General features: G+C 45.1%; 42 non-coding genes across 42 annotated transcripts; all 42 read left to right on the top strand.

Moving 5' to 3' along the window:
• Nucleotides 1-622: 622 nt before the first annotated feature.
• Nucleotides 623-695, top strand: TRNAV-UAC (transfer RNA valine (anticodon UAC)). The gene has a single exon. It is a non-coding gene; the product is annotated as a tRNA-Val (tRNA).
• Nucleotides 696-1,006: 311 nt separating this feature from the next.
• Nucleotides 1,007-1,079, top strand: TRNAV-AAC (transfer RNA valine (anticodon AAC)). Its single transcript has one exon. It is a non-coding gene; the product is annotated as a tRNA-Val (tRNA).
• A 141-nt stretch (nucleotides 1,080-1,220) lies between these two features.
• TRNAV-CAC (transfer RNA valine (anticodon CAC)) lies at nucleotides 1,221-1,293 on the top strand. Its single transcript has one exon. It is a non-coding gene; the product is annotated as a tRNA-Val (tRNA).
• A 678-nt stretch (nucleotides 1,294-1,971) lies between these two features.
• TRNAV-UAC (transfer RNA valine (anticodon UAC)) lies at nucleotides 1,972-2,044 on the top strand. Its single transcript has one exon. It is a non-coding gene; the product is annotated as a tRNA-Val (tRNA).
• Nucleotides 2,045-2,355: 311 nt separating this feature from the next.
• TRNAV-AAC (transfer RNA valine (anticodon AAC)) lies at nucleotides 2,356-2,428 on the top strand. The gene has a single exon. It is a non-coding gene; the product is annotated as a tRNA-Val (tRNA).
• A 141-nt stretch (nucleotides 2,429-2,569) lies between these two features.
• TRNAV-CAC (transfer RNA valine (anticodon CAC)) lies at nucleotides 2,570-2,642 on the top strand. Its single transcript has one exon. It is a non-coding gene; the product is annotated as a tRNA-Val (tRNA).
• Nucleotides 2,643-3,704: 1,062 nt separating this feature from the next.
• Nucleotides 3,705-3,777, top strand: TRNAV-AAC (transfer RNA valine (anticodon AAC)). The gene has a single exon. It is a non-coding gene; the product is annotated as a tRNA-Val (tRNA).
• A 141-nt stretch (nucleotides 3,778-3,918) lies between these two features.
• TRNAV-CAC (transfer RNA valine (anticodon CAC)) lies at nucleotides 3,919-3,991 on the top strand. The gene has a single exon. It is a non-coding gene; the product is annotated as a tRNA-Val (tRNA).
• Nucleotides 3,992-4,669: 678 nt separating this feature from the next.
• Nucleotides 4,670-4,742, top strand: TRNAV-UAC (transfer RNA valine (anticodon UAC)). Its single transcript has one exon. It is a non-coding gene; the product is annotated as a tRNA-Val (tRNA).
• A 311-nt stretch (nucleotides 4,743-5,053) lies between these two features.
• TRNAV-AAC (transfer RNA valine (anticodon AAC)) lies at nucleotides 5,054-5,126 on the top strand. Its single transcript has one exon. It is a non-coding gene; the product is annotated as a tRNA-Val (tRNA).
• A 141-nt stretch (nucleotides 5,127-5,267) lies between these two features.
• On the top strand, nucleotides 5,268-5,340 carry TRNAV-CAC (transfer RNA valine (anticodon CAC)). The gene has a single exon. It is a non-coding gene; the product is annotated as a tRNA-Val (tRNA).
• A 678-nt stretch (nucleotides 5,341-6,018) lies between these two features.
• On the top strand, nucleotides 6,019-6,091 carry TRNAV-UAC (transfer RNA valine (anticodon UAC)). Its single transcript has one exon. It is a non-coding gene; the product is annotated as a tRNA-Val (tRNA).
• Nucleotides 6,092-6,402: 311 nt separating this feature from the next.
• TRNAV-AAC (transfer RNA valine (anticodon AAC)) lies at nucleotides 6,403-6,475 on the top strand. Its single transcript has one exon. It is a non-coding gene; the product is annotated as a tRNA-Val (tRNA).
• A 142-nt stretch (nucleotides 6,476-6,617) lies between these two features.
• Nucleotides 6,618-6,690, top strand: TRNAV-CAC (transfer RNA valine (anticodon CAC)). The gene has a single exon. It is a non-coding gene; the product is annotated as a tRNA-Val (tRNA).
• A 678-nt stretch (nucleotides 6,691-7,368) lies between these two features.
• On the top strand, nucleotides 7,369-7,441 carry TRNAV-UAC (transfer RNA valine (anticodon UAC)). The gene has a single exon. It is a non-coding gene; the product is annotated as a tRNA-Val (tRNA).
• A 311-nt stretch (nucleotides 7,442-7,752) lies between these two features.
• Nucleotides 7,753-7,825, top strand: TRNAV-AAC (transfer RNA valine (anticodon AAC)). The gene has a single exon. It is a non-coding gene; the product is annotated as a tRNA-Val (tRNA).
• A 141-nt stretch (nucleotides 7,826-7,966) lies between these two features.
• TRNAV-CAC (transfer RNA valine (anticodon CAC)) lies at nucleotides 7,967-8,039 on the top strand. The gene has a single exon. It is a non-coding gene; the product is annotated as a tRNA-Val (tRNA).
• Nucleotides 8,040-8,716: 677 nt separating this feature from the next.
• TRNAV-UAC (transfer RNA valine (anticodon UAC)) lies at nucleotides 8,717-8,789 on the top strand. The gene has a single exon. It is a non-coding gene; the product is annotated as a tRNA-Val (tRNA).
• Nucleotides 8,790-9,100: 311 nt separating this feature from the next.
• TRNAG-ACC (transfer RNA glycine (anticodon ACC)) lies at nucleotides 9,101-9,173 on the top strand. Its single transcript has one exon. It is a non-coding gene; the product is annotated as a tRNA-Gly (tRNA).
• A 141-nt stretch (nucleotides 9,174-9,314) lies between these two features.
• On the top strand, nucleotides 9,315-9,387 carry TRNAV-CAC (transfer RNA valine (anticodon CAC)). The gene has a single exon. It is a non-coding gene; the product is annotated as a tRNA-Val (tRNA).
• Nucleotides 9,388-10,065: 678 nt separating this feature from the next.
• On the top strand, nucleotides 10,066-10,138 carry TRNAV-UAC (transfer RNA valine (anticodon UAC)). Its single transcript has one exon. It is a non-coding gene; the product is annotated as a tRNA-Val (tRNA).
• A 311-nt stretch (nucleotides 10,139-10,449) lies between these two features.
• On the top strand, nucleotides 10,450-10,522 carry TRNAV-AAC (transfer RNA valine (anticodon AAC)). Its single transcript has one exon. It is a non-coding gene; the product is annotated as a tRNA-Val (tRNA).
• A 141-nt stretch (nucleotides 10,523-10,663) lies between these two features.
• Nucleotides 10,664-10,736, top strand: TRNAV-CAC (transfer RNA valine (anticodon CAC)). The gene has a single exon. It is a non-coding gene; the product is annotated as a tRNA-Val (tRNA).
• Nucleotides 10,737-11,414: 678 nt separating this feature from the next.
• On the top strand, nucleotides 11,415-11,487 carry TRNAV-UAC (transfer RNA valine (anticodon UAC)). The gene has a single exon. It is a non-coding gene; the product is annotated as a tRNA-Val (tRNA).
• A 311-nt stretch (nucleotides 11,488-11,798) lies between these two features.
• TRNAV-AAC (transfer RNA valine (anticodon AAC)) lies at nucleotides 11,799-11,871 on the top strand. Its single transcript has one exon. It is a non-coding gene; the product is annotated as a tRNA-Val (tRNA).
• Nucleotides 11,872-12,012: 141 nt separating this feature from the next.
• TRNAV-CAC (transfer RNA valine (anticodon CAC)) lies at nucleotides 12,013-12,085 on the top strand. Its single transcript has one exon. It is a non-coding gene; the product is annotated as a tRNA-Val (tRNA).
• A 1,062-nt stretch (nucleotides 12,086-13,147) lies between these two features.
• TRNAV-AAC (transfer RNA valine (anticodon AAC)) lies at nucleotides 13,148-13,220 on the top strand. The gene has a single exon. It is a non-coding gene; the product is annotated as a tRNA-Val (tRNA).
• Nucleotides 13,221-13,361: 141 nt separating this feature from the next.
• Nucleotides 13,362-13,434, top strand: TRNAV-CAC (transfer RNA valine (anticodon CAC)). Its single transcript has one exon. It is a non-coding gene; the product is annotated as a tRNA-Val (tRNA).
• Nucleotides 13,435-14,112: 678 nt separating this feature from the next.
• Nucleotides 14,113-14,185, top strand: TRNAV-UAC (transfer RNA valine (anticodon UAC)). The gene has a single exon. It is a non-coding gene; the product is annotated as a tRNA-Val (tRNA).
• A 311-nt stretch (nucleotides 14,186-14,496) lies between these two features.
• TRNAV-AAC (transfer RNA valine (anticodon AAC)) lies at nucleotides 14,497-14,569 on the top strand. The gene has a single exon. It is a non-coding gene; the product is annotated as a tRNA-Val (tRNA).
• A 141-nt stretch (nucleotides 14,570-14,710) lies between these two features.
• Nucleotides 14,711-14,783, top strand: TRNAV-CAC (transfer RNA valine (anticodon CAC)). The gene has a single exon. It is a non-coding gene; the product is annotated as a tRNA-Val (tRNA).
• Nucleotides 14,784-15,845: 1,062 nt separating this feature from the next.
• On the top strand, nucleotides 15,846-15,918 carry TRNAV-AAC (transfer RNA valine (anticodon AAC)). The gene has a single exon. It is a non-coding gene; the product is annotated as a tRNA-Val (tRNA).
• A 141-nt stretch (nucleotides 15,919-16,059) lies between these two features.
• Nucleotides 16,060-16,132, top strand: TRNAV-CAC (transfer RNA valine (anticodon CAC)). The gene has a single exon. It is a non-coding gene; the product is annotated as a tRNA-Val (tRNA).
• Nucleotides 16,133-16,809: 677 nt separating this feature from the next.
• On the top strand, nucleotides 16,810-16,882 carry TRNAV-UAC (transfer RNA valine (anticodon UAC)). The gene has a single exon. It is a non-coding gene; the product is annotated as a tRNA-Val (tRNA).
• Nucleotides 16,883-17,193: 311 nt separating this feature from the next.
• Nucleotides 17,194-17,266, top strand: TRNAV-AAC (transfer RNA valine (anticodon AAC)). Its single transcript has one exon. It is a non-coding gene; the product is annotated as a tRNA-Val (tRNA).
• Nucleotides 17,267-17,407: 141 nt separating this feature from the next.
• TRNAV-CAC (transfer RNA valine (anticodon CAC)) lies at nucleotides 17,408-17,480 on the top strand. Its single transcript has one exon. It is a non-coding gene; the product is annotated as a tRNA-Val (tRNA).
• A 678-nt stretch (nucleotides 17,481-18,158) lies between these two features.
• On the top strand, nucleotides 18,159-18,231 carry TRNAV-UAC (transfer RNA valine (anticodon UAC)). The gene has a single exon. It is a non-coding gene; the product is annotated as a tRNA-Val (tRNA).
• Nucleotides 18,232-18,542: 311 nt separating this feature from the next.
• Nucleotides 18,543-18,615, top strand: TRNAV-AAC (transfer RNA valine (anticodon AAC)). Its single transcript has one exon. It is a non-coding gene; the product is annotated as a tRNA-Val (tRNA).
• Nucleotides 18,616-18,756: 141 nt separating this feature from the next.
• On the top strand, nucleotides 18,757-18,829 carry TRNAV-CAC (transfer RNA valine (anticodon CAC)). Its single transcript has one exon. It is a non-coding gene; the product is annotated as a tRNA-Val (tRNA).
• Nucleotides 18,830-19,507: 678 nt separating this feature from the next.
• Nucleotides 19,508-19,580, top strand: TRNAV-UAC (transfer RNA valine (anticodon UAC)). The gene has a single exon. It is a non-coding gene; the product is annotated as a tRNA-Val (tRNA).
• A 311-nt stretch (nucleotides 19,581-19,891) lies between these two features.
• Nucleotides 19,892-19,964, top strand: TRNAV-AAC (transfer RNA valine (anticodon AAC)). Its single transcript has one exon. It is a non-coding gene; the product is annotated as a tRNA-Val (tRNA).
• A 141-nt stretch (nucleotides 19,965-20,105) lies between these two features.
• Nucleotides 20,106-20,178, top strand: TRNAV-CAC (transfer RNA valine (anticodon CAC)). Its single transcript has one exon. It is a non-coding gene; the product is annotated as a tRNA-Val (tRNA).
• Nucleotides 20,179-20,495: the final 317 nt, after the last annotated feature.

The raw sequence follows: 20,495 nt of genomic DNA, 5'->3' as shown, positions 1-20,495 counted from the left end.
GCTTGCAAGCTGGCCCTCAATGTGACTGGCCAGTGTCTTTTCTTCACTCACTTTCTCAGGCAACTGCTAATAGCCTCTTTCAGACTGCCTCTCAGCCATCCCTACATGCATATCCATCTAAGAGAGATCTAAAACTCAACTTGCAAAACACCAAGCTTTGTCTCTTTTCCTTCTCCCTAGATACTGCACTATCTAGAAGTAGAACTGTCCTACCACCTGCTTTGTAAGTTTATATTGCCTGGAATTTGCCTTTGACTCCAACCTCCCTTGTCTTCTTCCTATCCAGCCCTTCTCCAAGTACTGCCACTTTGGTTGCCGTCGCATCATTTGCAAAGTTCAGGCTTTCCCAGTAGTTAAGACTTATGATATTTTGCTGCATGCCATGGTTGTCTTTCCCCTCCCCACCTTTCTATTCCTGAATGCCTTTTTTTTTACTCAAGCATACTCTATTGACCTAAGCCCAACATTTTAGATGTTGTTACCTCTCATAGCTACTTTATTGCTCCCTTTCTCATGTGGAAGGTTCTTTTGAGTATTAGTTCCCAATATGCCAGTTGTCTATGTTCCTATGCGAGCACTGCTTTCTTCTTGGTAGCAAAATTGCAATCAGTTTCCCCCGGAGGTTTCTGTAGTGTAGTGGTTATCACGTTTCCTTTACACGCAAAAGGTCCCCAGCTCGAAACTGGGCAGAAACAGCGATGCTTTTTGTTCCATAAAGTGGTCTATTCCCCTCCTTTCTAAAGAAGATTTTTGGCCTCCAATGCTAGCTGCACCTTGACAAAACTCACATTAGTCTGCCTACTCCTCTTGATCCAGTTGTCTCCAAGCAAAAGAGCTGGAGTTAGTCCAAAGTAGCGTGTTAGCTTGATCAGGACAGATGTGGATCCTAGTTGTTGCGTGTGGTTAAAATGAGCTGCGTGTGGTTAAAATGAGCTGCACGTGGTTAAAACAAGCTTTGCTTGGGTAAAATGAGCCGCTTGTGGGTACACCCTGAGAAGTGTAGGTGGTTTCTGTAGTGTAGTGGTTATCACGTTCGCCTAACACGCGAAAGGTCCCCAGTTCGAAACTGGGCAGAAACATGGCTTTTTCTCTGGTCTTCTTTCCTTTTCACGCAGGCTCCACTTACGCATGCATGAGTCTTTACCTGTCTGGCTTAATCATATTCATGAAAAGCTCTACTTTTCCTCTTTCGGGGCTCCAGGACAAGCAAGAAGTGTCTGGTTTCTGTAGTGTAGTAGTTATCACGTTCGCCTCACATGCGAAAGGTCCCCGGTTCCAAACCGGGCAGAAACAGTGCCTACCTTTAACTTTTTGCCATCCAAAGCACTCCTCCTTCCCTTGCTCCATACGCTTGCAAGCTGGCCCTCAATGTGACTGGCCAGTGTCTTTTCTTCACTCACTTTCTCAGGCAACTGCTAATAGCCTCTTTCAGACTGCCTCTCAGCCATCCCTACATGCATATCCATCTAAGAGAGATCTAAAACTCAACTTGCAAAACACCAAGCTTTGTCTCTTTTCCTTCTCCCTAGATACTGCACTATCTAGAAGTAGAACTGTCCTACCACCTGCTTTGTAAGTTTACATTGCCTGGAATTTGCCTTTGACTCCAACCTCCCTTGTCTTCTTCCTATCCAGCCCTTCTCCAAGTACTGCCACTTTGGTTGCCGTCGCATCATCTGCAAAGTTCAGGCTTTCCCAGTAGTTAAGACTTATGATATTTTGCTGCATGCCATGGTTGTCTTTCCCCTCCCCACCTTTCTATTCCCGAATGCCTTTTTTTTTACTCAAGCATACTCTATTGACCTAAGCCCAACATTTTAGATGTTGTTACCTCTCATAGCTACTTTATTGCTCCCTTTCTCATGTGGAAGGTTCTTTTGAGTATTAGTTCCCAATATGCCAGTTGTCTATGTTCCTATGCGAGCACTGCTTTCTTCTTGGTAGCAAAATTGCAATCAGTTTCCACCGGAGGTTTCTGTAGTGTAGTGGTTATCACGTTTCCTTTACACGCAAAAGGTCCCCAGCTCGAAACTGGGCAGAAACAGCGATGCTTTTTGTTCCATAAAGTGGTCTATTCCCCTCCTTTCTAAAGAAGATTTTTGGCCTCCAATGCTAGCTGCACCTTGACAAAACTCACATTAGTCTGCCTACTCCTCTTGATCCAGTTGTCTCCAAGCAAAAGAGCTGGAGTTAGTCCAAAGTAGCGTGTTAGCTTGATCAGGACAGATGTGGATCCTAGTTGTTGCGTGTGGTTAAAATGAGCTGCGTGTGGTTAAAATGAGCTGCACGTGGTTAAAACAAGCTTTGCTTGGGTAAAATGAGCCGCTTGTGGGTACACCCTGAGAAGTGTAGGTGGTTTCTGTAGTGTAGTGGTTATCACGTTCGCCTAACACGTGAAAGGTCCCCAGTTCGAAACTGGGCAGAAACATGGCTTTTTCTCTGGTCTTCTTTCCTTTTCACGCAGGCTCCACTTACGCATGCATGAGTCTTTACCTGTCTGGCTTAATCATATTCATGAAAAGCTCTACTTTTCCTCTTTCGGGGCTCCAGGACAAGCAAGAAGTGTCTGGTTTCTGTAGTGTAGTGGTTATCACGTTCGCCTCACATGCGAAAGGTCCCCGGTTCGAAACCGGGCAGAAACAGTGTCTACCTTTAACTTTTTGCCATCCAAAGCACTCCTCCTTCCCTTGCTCCATACGCTTGCAAGCTGGCCCTCAATGTGACTGGCCAGTGTCTTTTCTTCACTCACTTTCTCAGGCAACTGCTAATAGCCTCTTTCAGACTGCCTCTCAGCCATCCCTACATGCATATCCATCTAAGAGAGATCTAAAACTCAACTTGCAAAACACCAAGCTTTGTCTCTTTTCCTTCTCCCTAGATACTGCACTATCTAGAAGTAGAACTGTCCTACCACCTGCTTTGTAAGTTTATATTGCCTGGAATTTGCCTTTGACTCCAACCTCCCTTGTCTTCTTCCTATCCAGCCCTTCTCCAAGTACTGCCACTTTGGTTGTCGTCGCATCATCTGCAAAGTTCAGGCTTTCCCAGTAGTTAAGACTTATGATATTTTGCTGCATGCCATGGTTGTCTTTCCCCTCCCCACCTTTCTATTCCCGAATGCCTTTTTTTTTACTCAAGCATACTCTATTGACCTAAGCCCAACATTTTAGATGTTGTTACCTCTCATAGCTACTTTATTGCTCCCTTTCTCATGTGGAAGGTTCTTTTGAGTATTAGTTCCCAATATGCCAGTTGTCTATGTTCCTATGCGAGCACTGCTTTCTTCTTGGTAGCAAAATTGCAATCAGTTTCCACCGGAGGTTTCTGTAGTGTAGTGGTTATCATGTTTGCTTTACACGCAAAAGGTCCCAGGCTCGAAACTGGGCAGAAACAGCGATGCTTTTTGTTCCATAAAGTGGTCTATTCCCCTCCTTTCTAATGAAGATTTTTGGCCTCCAATGCTAGCTGCACCTTGACAAAACTCACATTAGTCTGCCTACTCCTCTTGATCCAGTTGTCTCCAAGCAAAAGAGCTGGAGTTAGTCCAAAGTAGCGTGTTAGCTTGATCAGGACAGATGTGGATCCTAGTTGTTGCGTGTGGTTAAAATGAGCTGCGTGTGGTTAAAATGAGCTGCACGTGGTTAAAACAAGCTTTGCTTGGGTAAAATGAGCCACTTGTGGGTACACCCTGAGAAGTGTAGGTGGTTTCTGTAGTGTAGTGGTTATCACGTTCGCCTAACACGCGAAAGGTCCCCAGTTCGAAACTGGGCAGAAACATGGCTTTTTCTCTGGTCTTCTTTCCTTTTCACGCAGGCTCCACTTACGCATGCATGAGTCTTTACCTGTCTGGCTTAATCATATTCATGAAAAGCTCTACTTTTCCTCTTTCGGGGCTCCAGGACAAGCAAGAAGTGTCTGGTTTCTGTAGTGTAGTGGTTATCACGGTCGCCTCACACGCGAAAGGTCCCCGGTTCGAAACCGGGCAGAAACAGTGTCTACCTTTAACTTTTTGCCATCCAAAGCACTCCTCCTTCCCTTGCTCCATACGCTTGCAAGCTGGCCCTCAATGTGACTGGCCAGTGTCTTTTCTTCACTCACTTTCTCAGGCAACTGCTAATAGCCTCTTTCAGACTGCCTCTCAGCCATCCCTACATGCATATCCATCTAAGAGAGATCTAAAACTCAACTTGCAAAACACCAAGCTTTGTCTCTTTTCCTTCTCCCTAGATACTGCACTATCTAGAAGTAGAACTGTCCTCTCACCTGCTTTGTAAGTTTATATTGCCTGGAATTTGCCTTTGACTCCAACCTCCCTTGTCTTCTTCCTATCCAGCCCTTCTCCAAGTACTGCCACTTTGGTTGCCGTCGCATCATCTGCAAAGTTCAGGCTTTCCCAGTAGTTAAGACTTATGATATTTTGCTGCATGCCATGGTTGTCTTTCCCCTCCCCACCTTTCTATTCCCGAATGCCTTTTTTTTTACTCAAGCATACTCTATTGACCTAAGCCCAACATTTTAGATGTTGTTACCTCTCATAGCTACTTTATTGCTCCCTTTCTCATGTGGAAGGTTCTTTTGAGTATTAGTTCCCAATATGCCAGTTGTCTATGTTCCTATGCGAGCACTGCTTTCTTCTTGGTAGCAAAATTGCAATCAGTGTCCACCGGAGGTTTCTGTAGTGTAGTGGTTATCATGTTTGCTTTACACGCAAAAGGTCCCCAGCTCGAAACTGGGCAGAAACAGCGATGCTTTTTGTTCCATAAAGTGGTCTATTCCCCTCCTTTCTAAAGAAGATTTTTGGCCTCCAATGCTAGCTGCACCTTGACAAAACTCACATTAGTCTGCCTACTCCTCTTGATCCAGTTGTCTCCAAGCAAAAGAGCTGGAGTTAGTCCAAAGTAGCGTGTTAGCTTGATCAGGACAGATGTGGATCCTAGTTGTTGCGTGTGGTTAAAATGAGCTGCGTGTGGTTAAAATGAGCTGCACGTGGTTAAAACAAGCTTTGCTTGGGTAAAATGAGCCGCTTGTGGGTACACCCTGAGAAGTGTAGGTGGTTTCTGTAGTGTAGTGGTTATCACGATCGCCTAACACGCGAAAGGTCCCCAGTTCGAAACTGGGCAGAAACATGGCTTTTTCTCTGGTCTTCTTTCCTTTTCACGCAGGCTCCACTTACGCATGCATGAGTCTTTACCTGTCTGGCTTAATCATATTCATGAAAAGCTCTACTTTTCCTCTTTCGGGGCTCCAGGACAAGCAAGAAGTGTCTGGTTTCTGTAGTGTAGTGGTTATCACGGTCGCCTCACACGCGAAAGGTCCCCGGTTCGAAACCGGGCAGAAACAGTGTCGACCTTTAACTTTTTGCCATCCAAAGCACTCCTCCTTCCCTTGCTCCATACGCTTGCAAGCTGGCCCTCAATGTGACTGGCCAGTGTCTTTTCTTCACTCACTTTCTCAGGCAACTGCTAATAGCCTCTTTCAGACTGCCTCTCAGCCATCCCTACATGCATATCCATCTAAGAGAGATCTAAAATTCAACTTGCAAAACACCAAGCTTTGTCTCTTTTCCTTCTCCCTAGATACTGCACTACCTAGAAGTAGAACTGTCCTACCACCTGCTTTGTAAGTTTATATTGCCTGGAATTTGCCTTTGACTCCAACCTCCCTTGTCTTCTTCCTATCCAGCCCTTCTCCAAGTACTGCCACTTTGGTTGCCGTCGCATCATCAGCAAAGTTCAGGCTTTCCCAGTAGTTAAGACTTATGATATTTTGCTGCATGCCATGGTTGTCTTTCCCCTCCCCACCTTTCTATTCCCGAATGCCTTTTTTTTTACTCAAGCATACTCTATTGACCTAAGCCCAACATTTTAGATGTTGTTACCTCTCATAGCTACTTTATTGCTCCCTTTCTCATGTGGAAGGTTCTTTTGAGTATTAGTTCCCAATATGCCAGTTGTCTATGTTCCTATGCGAGCACTGCTTTCTTCTTGGTAGCAAAATTGCAATCAGTTTCCACCGGAGGTTTCTGTAGTGTAGTGGTTATCACGTTTGCTTTACACGCAAAAGGTCCCAGGCTCGAAACTGGGCAGAAACAGCGATGCTTTTTATTCCATAAAGTGGTCTATTCCCCTCCTTTCTAAAGAAGATTTTTGGCCTCCAATGCTAGCTGCACCTTGACAAAACTCACATTAGTCTGCCTACTCCTCTTGATCCAGTTGTCTCCAAGCAAAAGAGCTGGAGTTAGTCCAAAGTAGCGTGTTAGCTTGATCAGGACAGATGTGGATCCTAGTTGTTGCGTGTGGTTAACATGAGCTGCGTGTGGTTAAAATGAGCTGCACGTGGTTAAAACAAGCTTTGCTTGGGTAAAATGAGCCGCTTGTGGGTACACCCTGAGAAGTGTAGGTGGTTTCTGTAGTGTAGTGGTTATCACGTTCACCTAACACGCGAAAGGTCCCCAGTTCGAAACTGGGCAGAAACATGGCATTTTCTCTGGTCTTCTTTTCTTTTTCACGCAGGCTCCACTTACGCATGCATGAGTCTTTACCTGTCTGGCTTAATCATATTCATGAAAAGCTCTACTTTTCCTCTTTCGGGGCTCCAGGACAAGCAAGAAGTGTCTGGTTTCTGTAGTGTAGTGGTTATCACGTTCGCCTCACACGCGAAAGGTCCCCGGTTCGAAACCGGGCAGAAACAGTGTCTACCTTTAACTTTTTGCCATCCAAAGCACTCCTACTTCCCTTGCTCCATACGCTTGCAAGCTGGCCCTCAATGTGACTGGCCAGTGTCTTTTCTTCACTCACTTTCTCAGGCAACTGCTAATAGCCTCTTTCAGACTGCCTCTCAGCCATCCCTACATGCATATCCATCTAAGAGAGATCTAAAACTCAACTTGCAAAACACCAAGCTTTGTCTCTTTTCCTTCTCCCTAGATACTGCACTATCTAGAAGTAGAACTGTCCTACCACCTGCTTTGTAAGTTTATATTGCCTGGAATTTGCCTTTGACTCCAACCTCCCTTGTCTTCTTCCTATCCAGCCCTTCTCCAAGTACTGCCACTTTGGTTGCCGTCGCATCATCTGCAAAGTTCAGGCTTTCCCAGTAGTTAAGACTTATGATATTTTGCTGCATGCCATGGTTGTCTTTCCCCTCCCCACCTTTCTATTCCCGAATGCCTTTTTTTTTACTCAAGCATACTCTATTGACCTAAGCCCAACATTTTAGATGTTGTTACCTCTCATAGCTACTTTATTGCTCCCTTTCTCATGTGGAAGGTTCTTTTGAGTATTAGTTCCCAATATGCCAGTTGTCTATGTTCCTATGCGAGCACTGCTTTCTTCTTGGTAGCAAAATTGCAATCAGTTTCCACCGGAGGTTTTTGTAGTGTAGTGGTTATCACATTTGCTTTACACGCAAAAGGTCCCCAGCTCGAAACTGGGCAGAAACAGCAATGCTTTTTGTTCCATAAAGTGGTCTATTCCCCTCCTTTCTAAAGAAGATTTTTGGCCTCCAATGCTAGCTGCACCTTGACAAAACTCACATTAGTCTGCCTACTCCTCTTGATCCAGTTGTCTCCAAGCAAAAGAGCTGGAGTTAGTCCAAAGTAGCGTGTTAGCTTGATCAGGACAGATGTGGATCCTAGTTGTTGCGTGTGGTTAAAATGAGCTGCGTGTGGTTAAAATGAGCTGCACGTGGTTAAAACAAGCTTTGCTTGGGTAAAATGAGCCGCTTGTGGGTACACCTTGAGAAGTGTAGGTGGTTTCTGTAGTGTAGTGGTTATCACGTTCGCCTAACACGCGAAAGGTCCCCAGTTCGAAACTGGGGAGAAACATGGCTTTTTCTCTGGTCTTCTTTCCTTTTCACGCAGGCTCCACTTACGCATGCATGAGTCTTTACCTGTCTGGCTTAATCATATTCATGAAAAGCTCTACTTTTCCTCTTTCGGGGCTCCAGGACAAGCAAGAAGTGTCTGGTTTCTGTAGTGTAGTGGTTATCACGTTCGCCTCACACGCGAAAGGTCCCCGGTTTGAAACCGGGCAGAAACAGTGTCTACCTTTAACTTTTTGCCATCCAAAGCACTCCTCCTTCCCTTGCTCCATACGCTTGCAAGCTGGCCCTCAATGTGACTGGCCAGTGTCTTTTCTTCACTCACTTTCTCAGGCAACTGCTAATAGCCTCTTTCAGACTGCCTCTCAGCCATCCCTACATGCATATCCATCTAAGAGAGATCTAAAACTCAACTTGCAAAACACCAAGCTTTGTCTCTTTTCCTTCTCCCTAGATACTGCACTATCTAGAAGTAGAACTGTCCTATCAACTGCTTTGTAAGTTTATATTGCCTGGAATTTGCCTTTGACTCCAACCTCCCTTGTCTTCTTCCTATCCACCCTTCTCCAAGTACTGCCACTTTGGTTGCCGTCGCATCATCTGCAAAGTTCAGGCTTTCCCAGTAGTTAAGACTTATGATATTTTGCTGCATGCCATGGTTGTCTTTCCCCTCCCCACCTTTCTATTCCCGAATGCCTTTTTTTTTACTCAAGCATACTCTATTGACCTAAGCCCAACATTTTAGATGTTGTTACCTCTCATAGCTACTTTATTGCTCCCTTTCTCATGTGGAAGGTTCTTTTGAGTATTAGTTCCCAATATGCCAGTTGTCTATGTTTCTATGCGAGCACTGCTTTCTTCTTGGTAGCAAAATTGCAATCAGTTTCCACCGGAGGTTTCTGTAGTGTAGTGGTTATCATGTTTGCTTTACACGCAAAAGGTCCCCAGCTCAAAACTGGGCAGAAACAGCGATGCTTTTTGTTCCATAAAGTGGTCTATTCCCCTCCTTTCTAAAGAAGATTTTTGGCCTCCAATGCTAGCTGCACCTTGACAAAACTCACATTAGTCTGCCTACTCCTCTTGATCCAGTTGTCTCCAAGCAAAAGAGCTGGAGTTAGTCCAAAGTAGCGTGTTAGCTTGATCAGGACAGATGTGGATCCTAGTTGTTGCGTGTGGTTAAAATGAGCTGTGTGTGGTTAAAATGAGCTGCACGTGGTTAAAACAAGCTTTGCTTGGGTAAAATGAGCCGCTTGTGGGTACACCCTGAGAAGTGTAGGTGGTTTCTGTAGTGTAGTGGTTATCACGTTCGCCTACCACGCGAAAGGTCCCCAGTTCGAAACTGGGCAGAAACATGGCTTTTTCTCTGGTCTTCTTTCCTTTTCACGCAGGCTCCACTTATGCATGCATGAGTCTTTACCTGTCTGGCTTAATCATATTCATGAAAAGCTCTACTTTTCCTCTTTCGGGGCTCCAGGACAAGCAAGAAGCGTCTGGTTTCTGTAGTGTAGTGGTTATCATGTTTGCCTCACACGTGAAAGGTCCTCGGTTCGAAACCGGGCAGAAACAGTGTCTACCTTTAACTTTTTGCCATCCAAAGCACTCCTTCTTCCCTTGCTCCATACGCTTGCAAGCTGGCCCTCAATGTGACTGGCCAGTGTCTTTTCTTCACTCACTTTCTCAGGCAACTGCTAATAGCCTCTTTCAGACTGCCTCTCAGCCATCCCTACATGCATATCCATCTAAGAGAGATCTAAAACTCAACTTGCAAAACACCAAGCTTTGTCTCTTTTCCTTCTCCCTAGATACTGCACTATCTAGAAGTAGAACTGTCCTACCACCTGCTTTGTAAGTTTATATTGCCTGGAATTTGCCTTCGACTCCAACCTCCCTTGTCTTCTTCCTATCCAGCCCTTCTCCAAGTACTGCCACTTTGGTTGCCGTCGCATCATCTGCAAAGTTCAGGCTTTCCCAGTCGTTAAGACTTATGATATTTTGCTGCATGCCATGGTTGTCTTTCCCCTCCCCACCTTTCTATTCCCGAATGCCTTTTTTTTTACTCAAGCATACTCTATTGACCTAAGCCCAACATTTTAGATGTTGTTACCTCTCATAGCTACTTTATTGCTCCCTTTCTCATGTGGAAGGTTCTTTTGAGTATTAGTTCCCAATATGCCAGTTGTCTATGTTCCTATGCGAGCACTGCTTTCTTCTTGGTAGCAAAATTGCAATCAGTTTCCACCGGAGGTTTCTGTAGTGTAGTGGTTATCACGTTTGCTTTACACGCAAAAGGTCCCCAGCTCGAAACTGGGCAGAAACAGTGATGCTTTTTGTTCCATAAAGTGGTCTATTCCCCTCCTTTCTAAAGAAGATTTTTGGCCTCCAATGCTAGCTGCACCTTGACAAAACTCACATTAGTCTGCCTACTCCTCTTGATCCAGTTGTCTCCAAGCAAAAGAGCTGGAGTTAGTCCAAAGTAGCGTGTTAGCTTGATCAGGACAGATGTGGATCCTAGTTGTTGCGTGTGGTTAAAATGAGCTGCGTGTTGTTAAAATGAGCTGCACGTGATTAAAACAAGCTTTGCTTGGGTAAAATGAGCCGCTTGTGGGTACACCCTGAGAAGTGTAGGTGGTTTCTGTAGTGTAGTGGTTATCACGTTCGCCTAACACGCGAAAGGTCCCCAGTTCGAAACTGGGCAGAAACATGGCTTTTTCTCTGGTCTTCTTTCCTTTTCACGCAGGCTCCACTTACGCATGCATGAGTCTTTACCTGTCTGGCTTAATCATATTCATGAAAAGCTCTACTTTTCCTCTTTCGGGGCTCCAGGACAAGCAAGAAGTGTCTGGTTTCTGTAGTGTAGTGGTTATCATGTTTGCCTCACACGCGAAAGGTCCTCGGTTCGAAACCGGGCAGAAACAGTGTCTACCTTTAACTTTTTGCCATCCAAAGCACTCCTCCTTCCCTTGCTCCATACGCTTGCAAGCTGGCCCTCAATGTGACTGGCCAGTGTCTTTTCTTCACTCACTTTCTGAGGCAACTGCTAATAGCCTCTTTCAGACTGCCTCTCAGCCATCCCTACATGCATATCCATCTAAGAGAGATCTAAAACTCAACTTGCAAAACACCAAGCTTTGTCTCTTTTCCTTCTCCCTAGATACTGCACTATCTAGAAGTAGAACTGTCCTACCACCTGCTTTGTAAGTTTATATTGCCTGGAATTTGCCTTTGACTCCAACCTCCCTTGTCTTCTTCCTATCCAGCCCTTCTCCAAGTACTGCCACTTTGGTTGCCGTCGCATCATCTGCAAAGTTCAGGCTTTCCCAGTAGTTAAGACTTATGATATTTTGCTGCATGCCATGGTTGTCTTTCCCCTCCCCACCTTTCTATTCCCGAATGCCTTTTTTTTTACTCAAGCATACTCTATTGACCTAAGCCCAACATTTTAGATGTTGTTACCTCTCATAGCTACTTTATTGCTCCCTTTCTCATGTGGAAGGTTCTTTTGAGTATTAGTTCCCAATATGCCAGTTGTCTATGTTCCTATGCGAGCACTGCTTTCTTCTTGGTAGCAAAATTGCAATCAGTTTCCACCGGAGGTTTCTGTAGTGTAGTGGTTATCACGTTTGCTTTACACGCAAAAGGTCCCAGGCTCGAAACTGGGCAGAAACAGCGATGCTTTTTGTTCCATAAAGTGGTCTATTCCCCTCCTTTCTAAAGAAGATTTTTGGCCTCCAATGCTAGCTGCACCTTGACAAAACTCACATTAGTCTGCCTACTCCTCTTGATCCAGTTGTCTCCAAGCAAAAGAGCTGGAGTTAGTCCAAAGTAGCGTGTTAGCTTGATCAGGACAGATGTGGATCCTAGTTGTTGCGTGTGGTTAACATGAGCTGCGTGTGGTTAAAATGAGCTGCACGTGGTTAAAACAAGCTTTGCTTGGGTAAAATGAGCCGCTTGTGGGTACACCCTGAGAAGTGTAGGTGGTTTCTGTAGTGTAGTGGTTATCATGTTCGCCTAACACGCGAAAGGTCCCCAGTTCGAAACTGGGCAGAAACATGGCTTTTTCTCTGGTCTTCTTTCCTTTTCACGCAGGCTCCACTTACGCATGCATGAGTCTTTACCTGTCTGGCTTAATCATATTCATGAAAAGCTCTACTTTTCCTCTTTCGGGGCTCCAGGACAAGCAAGAAGTGTCTGGTTTCTGTAGTGTAGTGGTTATCACGGTCGCCTCACACGCGAAAGGTCCCCGGTTCGAAACCGGGCAGAAACAGTGTCGACCTTTAACTTTTTGCCATCCAAAGCACTCCTCCTTCCCTTGCTCCATACGCTTGCAAGCTGGCCCTCAATGTGACTGGCCAGTGTCTTTTCTTCACTCACTTTCTCAGGCAACTGCTAATAGCCTCTTTCAGACTGCCTCTCAGCCATCCCTACATGCATATCCATCTAAGAGAGATCTAAAACTCAACTTGCAAAACACCAAGCTTTGTCTCTTTTCCTTCTCCCTAGATACTGCACTATCTAGAAGTAGAACTGTCCTACCACCTGCTTTGTAAGTTTATATTGCCTGGAATTTGCCTTCGACTCCAACCTCCCTTGTCCTCTTCCTATCCAGCCCTTCTCCAAGTACTGCCACTTTGGTTGCCGTCGCATCATCTGCAAAGTTCAGGCTTTCCCAGTCGTCAAGACTTATGATATTTTGCTGCATGCCATGGTTGTCTTTCCCCTCCCCACCTTTCTATTCCCAAATGCCTTTTTTTTTACTCAAGCATACTCTATTGACCTAAGCCCAACATTTTAGATGTTGTTACCTCTCATAGCTACTTTATTGCTCCCTTTCTCATGTGGAAGGTTCTTTTGAGTATTAGTTCCCAATATGCCAGTTGTCTATGTTCCTATGCGAGCACTGCTTTCTTCTTGGTAGCAAAATTGCAATCAGTTTCCACCGGATTTTTCTGTAGTGTAGTGGTTATCATGTTTGCTTTACACGCAAAAGGTCCCCAGCTCGAAACTGGGCAGAAACAGCGATGCTTTTTGTTCCATAAAGTGGTCTATTCCCCTCCTTTCTAAAGAAGATTTTTGGCCTCCAATGCTAGCTGCACCTTGACAAAACTCACATTAGTCTGCCTACTCCTCTTGATCCAGTTGTCTCCAAGCAAAAGAGCTGGAGTTAGTCCAAAGTAGCGTGTTAGCTTGATCAGGACAGATGTGGATCCTAGTTGTTGCGTGTGGTTAAAATGAGCTGCGTGTGGTTAAAATGAGCTGCATGTGGTTAAAACAAGCTTTGCTTGGGTAAAATGAGCCGCTTGTGGGTACACCCTGAGAAGTGTAGGTGGTTTCTGTAGTGTAGTGGTTATCACGTTCGCCTAACACGCGAAAGGTCCCCAGTTCGAAACTGGGGAGAAACATGGCTTTTTCTCTGGTCTTCTTTCCTTTTCACGCAGGCTCCACTTACGCATGCATGAGTCTTTACCTGTCTGGCTTAATCATATTCATGAAAAGCTCTACTTTTCCTCTTTCGGGGCTCCAGGACAAGCAAGAAGTGTCTGGTTTCTGTAGTGTAGTGGTTATCACGTTCGCCTCACACGTGAAAGGTCCCCGGTTTGAAACTGGGCAGAAACAGTGTCTACCTTTAACTTTTTGCCATCCAAAGCACTCCTCCTTCCCTTGCTCCATACGCTTGCAAGCTGGCCCTCAATGTGACTGGCCAGTGTCTTTTCTTCACTCACTTTCTCAGGCAACTGCTAATAGCCTCTTTCAGACTGCCTCTCAGCCATCCCTACATGCATATCCATCTAAGAGAGATCTAAAACTCAACTTGCAAAACACCAAGCTTTGTCTCTTTTCCTTCTCCCTAGATACTGCACTATCTAGAAGTAGAACTGTCCTACCACCTGCTTTGTAAGTTTATATTGCCTGGAATTTGCCTTCGACTCCAACCTCCCTTGTCTTCTTCCTATCCAGCCCTTCTCCAAGTACTGCCACTTTGGTTGTTGTCGCATCATCTGCAAAGTTCAGGCTTTCCCAGTAGTTAAGACTTATGATATTTTGCTGCATGCCATGGTTGTCTTTCCCCTCCCCACCTTTCTATTCCCGAATGCCTTTTTTTTTACTCAAGCATACTCTATTGACCTAAGCCCAACATTTTAGATGTTGTTACCTCTCATAGCTACTTTATTGCTCCCTTTCTCATGTGGAAGGTTCTTTTGAGTATTAGTTCCCAATATGCCAGTTGTCTATGTTCCTATGCGAGCACTGCTTTCTTCTTGGTAGCAAAATTGCAATCAGTTTCCACCGGAGGTTTCTGTAGTGTAGTGGTTATCACGTTTGCTTTACACGCAAAAGGTCCCCAGCTCGAAACTGGGCAGAAACAGCGATGCTTTTTGTTCCATAAAGTGGTCTATTCCCCTCCTTTCTAAAGAAGATTTTTGGCCTCCAATGCTAGCTGCACCTTGACAAAACTAACATTAGTCTGCCTACTCCTCTTGATCCAGTTGTCTCCAAGCAAAAGAGCTGGAGTTAGTCCAAAGTAGCGTGTTAGCTTGATCAGGACAGATGTGGATCCTAGTTGTTGCGTGTGGTTAAAATGAGCTGCGTGTGGTTAAAATGAGCTGCACGTGGTTAAAACAAGCTTTGCTTGGGTAAAATGAGCCGCTTGTGGGTACACCCTGAGAAGTGTAGGTGGTTTCTGTAGTGTAGTGGTTATCACGTTCGCCTAACACGCGAAAGGTCCCCAGTTCGAAACTGGGCAGAAACATGGCTTTTTCTCTGGTCTTCTTTCCTTTTCACGCAGGCTCCACTTACGCATGCATGAGTCTTTACCTGTCTGGCTTAATCATATTCATGAAAAGCTCTACTTTTCCTCTTTCGGGGCTCCAGGACAAGCAAGAAGTGTCTGGTTTCTGTAGTGTAGTGGTTATCACGGTCGCCTCACACGCGAAAGGTCCCCGGTTCGAAACCGGGCAGAAACAGTGTCGACCTTTAACTTTTTGCCATCCAAAGCACTCCTCCTTCCCTTGCTCCATACGCTTGCAAGCTGGCCCTCAATGTGACTGGCCAGTGTCTTTTCTTCACTCACTTTCTCAGGCAACTGCTAATAGCCTCTTTCAGACTGCCTCTCAGCCATCCCTACATGCATATCCATCTAAGAGAGATCTAAAACTCAACTTGCAAAACACCAAGTTTTGTCTCTTTTCCTTCTCCCTAGATACTGCACTATCTAGAAGTAGAACTGTCCTACCACCTGCTTTGTAAGTTTATATTGCCTGGAATTTGCCTTCGACTCCAACCTCCCTTGTCCTCTTCCTATCCAGCCCTTCTCCAAGTACTGCCACTTTGGTTGCCGTCGCATCATCTGCAAAGTTCAGGCTTTCCCAGTCGTCAAGACTTATGATATTTTGCTGCATGCCATGGTTGTCTTTCCCCTCCCCACCTTTCTATTCCCAAATGCCTTTTTTTTTACTCAAGCATACTCTATTGACCTAAGCCCAACATTTTAGATGTTGTTACCTCTCATAGCTACTTTATTGCTCCCTTTCTCATGTGGAAGGTTCTTTTGAGTATTAGTTCCCAATATGCCAGTTGTCTATGTTCCTATGCGAGCACTGCTTTCTTCTTGGTAGCAAAATTGCAATCAGTTTCCACCGGATTTTTCTGTAGTGTAGTGGTTATCATGTTTGCTTTACACGCTAAAGGTCCCCAGCTCGAAACTGGGCAGAAACAGCGATGCTTTTTGTTCCATAAAGTGGTCTATTCCCCTCCTTTCTAAAGAAGATTTTTGGCCTCCAATGCTAGCTGCACCTTGACAAAACTCACATTAGTCTGCCTACTCCTCTTGATCCAGTTGTCTCCAAGCAAAAGAGCTGGAGTTAGTCCAAAGTAGCGTGTTAGCTTGATCAGGACAGATGTGGATCCTAGTTGTTGCGTGTGGTTAAAATGAGCTGCGTGTGGTTAAAATGAGCTGCATGTGGTTAAAACAAGCTTTGCTTGGGTAAAATGAGCCGCTTGTGGGTACAGCCTGAGAAGTGTAGGTGGTTTCTGTAGTGTAGTGGTTATCACGTTCGCCTAACACGCGAAAGGTCCCCAGTTCGAAACTGGGGAGAAACATGGCTTTTTCTCTGGTCTTCTTTCCTTTTCACGCAGGCTCCACTTACGCATGCATGAGTCTTTACCTGTCTGGCTTAATCATATTCATGAAAAGCTCTACTTTTCCTCTTTCGGGGCTCCAGGACAAGCAAGAAGTGTCTGGTTTCTGTAGTGTAGTGGTTATCACGTTCGCCTCACACGCGAAAGGTCCCCGGTTTGAAACCGGGCAGAAACAGTGTCTACCTTTAACTTTTTGCCATCCAAAGCACTCCTCCTTCCCTTGCTCCATACGCTTGCAAGCTGGCCCTCAATGTGACTGGCCAGTGTCTTTTCTTCACTCACTTTCTCAGGCAACTGCTAATAGCCTCTTTCAGACTGCCTCTCAGCCATCCCTACATGCATATCCATCTAAGAGAGATCTAAAACTCAACTTGCAAAACACCAAGCTTTGTCTCTTTTCCTTCTCCCTAGATACTGCACTATCTAGAAGTAGAACTGTCCTATCAACTGCTTTGTAAGTTTATATTGCCTGGAATTTGCCTTTGACTCCAACCTCCCTTGTCTTCTTCCTATCCACCCTTCTCCAAGTACTGCCACTTTGGTTGCCGTCGCATCATCTGCAAAGTTCAGGCTTTCCCAGTAGTTAAGACTTATGATATTTTGCTGCATGCCATGGTTGTCTTTCCCCTCCCCACCTTTCTATTCCCGAATGCCTTTTTTTTTACTCAAGCATACTCTATTGACCTAAGCCCAACATTTTAGATGTTGTTACCTCTCATAGCTACTTTATTGCTCCCTTTCTCATGTGGAAGGTTCTTTTGAGTATTAGTTCCCAATATGCCAGTTGTCTATGTTTCTATGCGAGCACTGCTTTCTTCTTGGTAGCAAAATTGCAATCAGTTTCCACCGGAGGTTTCTGTAGTGTAGTGGTTATCATGTTTGCTTTACACGCAAAAGGTCCCCAGCTCAAAACTGGGCAGAAACAGCGATGCTTTTTGTTCCATAAAGTGGTCTATTCCCCTCCTTTCTAAAGAAGATTTTTGGCCTCCAATGCTAGCTGCACCTTGACAAAACTCACATTAGTCTGCCTACTCCTCTTGATCCAGTTGTCTCCAAGCAAAAGAGCTGGAGTTAGTCCAAAGTAGCGTGTTAGCTTGATCAGGACAGATGTGGATCCTAGTTGTTGCGTGTGGTTAAAATGAGCTGTGTGTGGTTAAAATGAGCTGCACGTGGTTAAAACAAGCTTTGCTTGGGTAAAATGAGCCGCTTGTGGGTACACCCTGAGAAGTGTAGGTGGTTTCTGTAGTGTAGTGGTTATCACGTTCGCCTAACACGCGAAAGGTCCCCAGTTCGAAACTGGGCAGGAACATGGCTTTTTCTCTGGTCTTCTTTCCTTTTCACGCAGGCTCCACTTACGCATGCATGAGTCTTTACCTGTCTGGCTTAATCATATTCATGAAAAGCTCTACTTTTCCTCTTTCGGGGCTCCAGGACAAGCAAGAAGTGTCTGGTTTCTGTAGTGTAGTGGTTATCATGTTTGCCTCACACGTGAAAGGTCCTTGGTTCGAAACCGGGCAGAAACAGTGTCTACCTTTAACTTTTTGCCATCCAAAGCACTCCTTCTTCCCTTGCTCCATACGCTTGCAAGATGGCCCTCAATGTGACTGGCCAGTGTTTTTTCTTCACTCACTTTCTCAGGCAACTGCTAATAGCCTCTTTCAGACTGCCTCTCAGCCATCCCTACATGCATATCCATCTAAGAGAGATCTAAAACTCAACTTGCAAAACACCAAGCTTTGTCTCTTTTCCTTCTCCCTAGATACTGCACTATCTAGAAGTAGAACTGTCCTACCACCTGCTTTGTAAGTTTATATTGCCTGGAATTTGCCTTCGACTCCAACCTCCCTTGTCTTCTTCCTATCCAGCCCTTCTCCAAGTACTGCCACTTTGGTTGCCGTCGCATCATCTGCAAAGTTCAGGCTTTCCCAGTCGTTAAGACTTATGATATTTTGCTGCATGCCATGGTTGTCTTTCCCCTCCCCACCTTTCTATTCCCGAATGCCTTTTTTTTTACTCAAGCATACTCTATTGACCTAAGCCCAACATTTTAGATGTTGTTACCTCTCATAGCTACTTTATTGCTCCCTTTCTCATGTGGAAGGTTCTTTTGAGTATTAGTTCCCAATATGCCAGTTGTCTATGTTCCTATGCGAGCACTGCTTTCTTCTTGGTAGCAAAATTGCAATCAGTTTCCACCGGAGGTTTCTGTAGTGTAGTGGTTATCACGTTTGCTTTACACGCAAAAGGTCCCCAGCTCAAAACTGGGCAGAAACAGCGATGCTTTTTGTTCCATAAAGTGGTCTATTCCCCTCCTTTCTAAAGAAGATTTTTGGCCTCCAATGCTAGCTGCACCTTGACAAAACTCACATTAGTCTGCCTACTCCTCTTGATCCAGTTGTCTCCAAGCAAAAGAGCTGGAGTTAGTCCAAAGTAGCGTGTTAGCTTGATCAGGACAGATGTGGATCCTAGTTGTTGCGTGTGGTTAAAATGAGCTGCGTGTGGTTAAAATGAGCTGCACGTGGTTAAAACAAGCTTTGCTTGGGTAAAATGAGCCGCTTGTGGGTACACCCTGAGAAGTGTAGGTGGTTTCTGTAGTGTAGTGGTTATCACGTTCGCCTAACACGCGAAAGGTCCCCAGTTCGAAACTGGGCAGAAACATGGCTTTTTCTCTGGTCTTCTTTCCTTTTCACGCAGGCTCCACTTACGCATGCATGAGTCTTTACCTGTCTGGCTTAATCATATTCATGAAAAGCTCTACTTTTCCTCTTTCGGGGCTCCAGGACAAGCAAGAAGTGTCTGGTTTCTGTAGTGTAGTGGTTATCACGTTCGCCTCACACGCGAAAGGTCCCCGGTTCGAAACCGGGCAGAAACAGTGTCTACCTTTAACTTTTTGCCATCCAAAGCACTCCTCCTTCCCTTGCTCCATACGCTTGCAAGCTGGCCCTCAATGTGACTGGCCAGTGTCTTTTCTTCACTCACTTTCTCAGGCAACTGCTAATAGCCTCTTTCAGACTGCCTCTCAGCCATCCCTACATGCATATCCATCTAAGAGAGATCTAAAACTCAACTTGCAAAACACCAAGCTTTGTCTCTTTTCCTTCTCCCTAGATACTGCACTATCTAGAAGTAGAACTGTCCTACCACCTGCTTTGTAAGTTTATATTGCCTGGAATTTGCCTTTGACTCCAACCTCCCTTGTCTTCTTCCTATCCAGCCCTTCTCCAAGTACTGCCACTTTGGTTGCCGTCGCATCATCTGCAAAGTTCAGGCTTTCCCAGTAGTTAAGACTTATGATATTTTGCTGCATGCCATGGTTGTCTTTCCCCTCCCCACCTTTCTATTCCCGAATGCCTTTTTTTTTACTCAAGCATACTCTATTGACCTAAGCCCAACATTTTAGATGTTGTTACCTCTCATAGCTACTTTATTGCTCCCTTTCTCATGTGGAAGGTTCTTTTGAGTATTAGTTCCCAATATGCCAGTTGTCTATGTTCCTATGCGAGCACTGCTTTCTTCTTGGTAGCAAAATTGCAATCAGTGTCCACCGGAGGTTTCTGTAGTGTAGTGGTTATCATGTTTGCTTTACACGCAAAAGGTCCCCAGCTCGAAACTGGGCAGAAACAGCGATGCTTTTTGTTCCATAAAGTGGTCTATTCCCCTCCTTTCTAAAGAAGATTTTTGGCCTCCAATGCTAGCTGCACCTTGACAAAACTCACATTAGTCTGCCTACTCCTCTTGATCCAGTTGTCTCCAAGCAAAAGAGCTGGAGTTAGTCCAAAGTAGCGTGTTAGCTTGATCAGGACAGATGTGGATCCTAGTTGTTGCGTGTGGTTAAAATGAGCTGCGTGTGGTTAAAATGAGCTGCACGTGGTTAAAACAAGCTTTGCTTGGGTAAAATGAGCCGCTTGTGGGTACACCCTGAGAAGTGTAGGTGGTTTCTGTAGTGTAGTGGTTATCACGTTCGCCTAACACGCGAAAGGTCCCCAGTTCGAAACTGGGCAGAAACATGGCTTTTTCTCTGGTCTTCTTTCCTTTTCACGCAGGCTCCACTTACGCATGCATGAGTCTTTACCTGTCTGGCTTAATCATATTCATGAAAAGCTCTACTTTTCCTCTTTCGGGGCTCCAGGACAAGCAAGAAGTGTCTGGTTTCTGTAGTGTAGTGGTTATCACGGTCGCCTCACACGCGAAAGGTCACCGGTTCGAAACCGGGCAGAAACAGTGTCGACCTTTAACTTTTTGCCATCCAAAGCACTCCTCCTTCCCTTGCTCCATACGCTTGCAAGCTGGCCCTCAATGTGACTGGCCAGTGTCTTTTCTTCACTCACTTTCTCAGGCAACTGCTAATAGCCTCTTTCAGACTGCCTCTCAGCCATCCCTACATGCATATCCATCTAAGAGAGATCTAAAACTCAACTTGCAAAACACCAAGCTTTGTCTCTTTTCCTTCTCCCTAGATACTGCACTACCTAGAAGTAGAACTGTCCTACCACCTGCTTTGTAAGTTTATATTGCCTGGAATTTGCCTTTGACTCCAA

Source organism: Hyperolius riggenbachi, chromosome 4 (genome assembly GCF_040937935.1).
Source record: "Hyperolius riggenbachi isolate aHypRig1 chromosome 4, aHypRig1.pri, whole genome shotgun sequence".
In the NCBI taxonomy this organism is placed as follows: domain Eukaryota; kingdom Metazoa; phylum Chordata; class Amphibia; order Anura; family Hyperoliidae; genus Hyperolius; species Hyperolius riggenbachi.
Note: the sequence above shows the minus strand (reverse complement) of the source record. Positions and strands in the feature narration are given on the sequence as shown.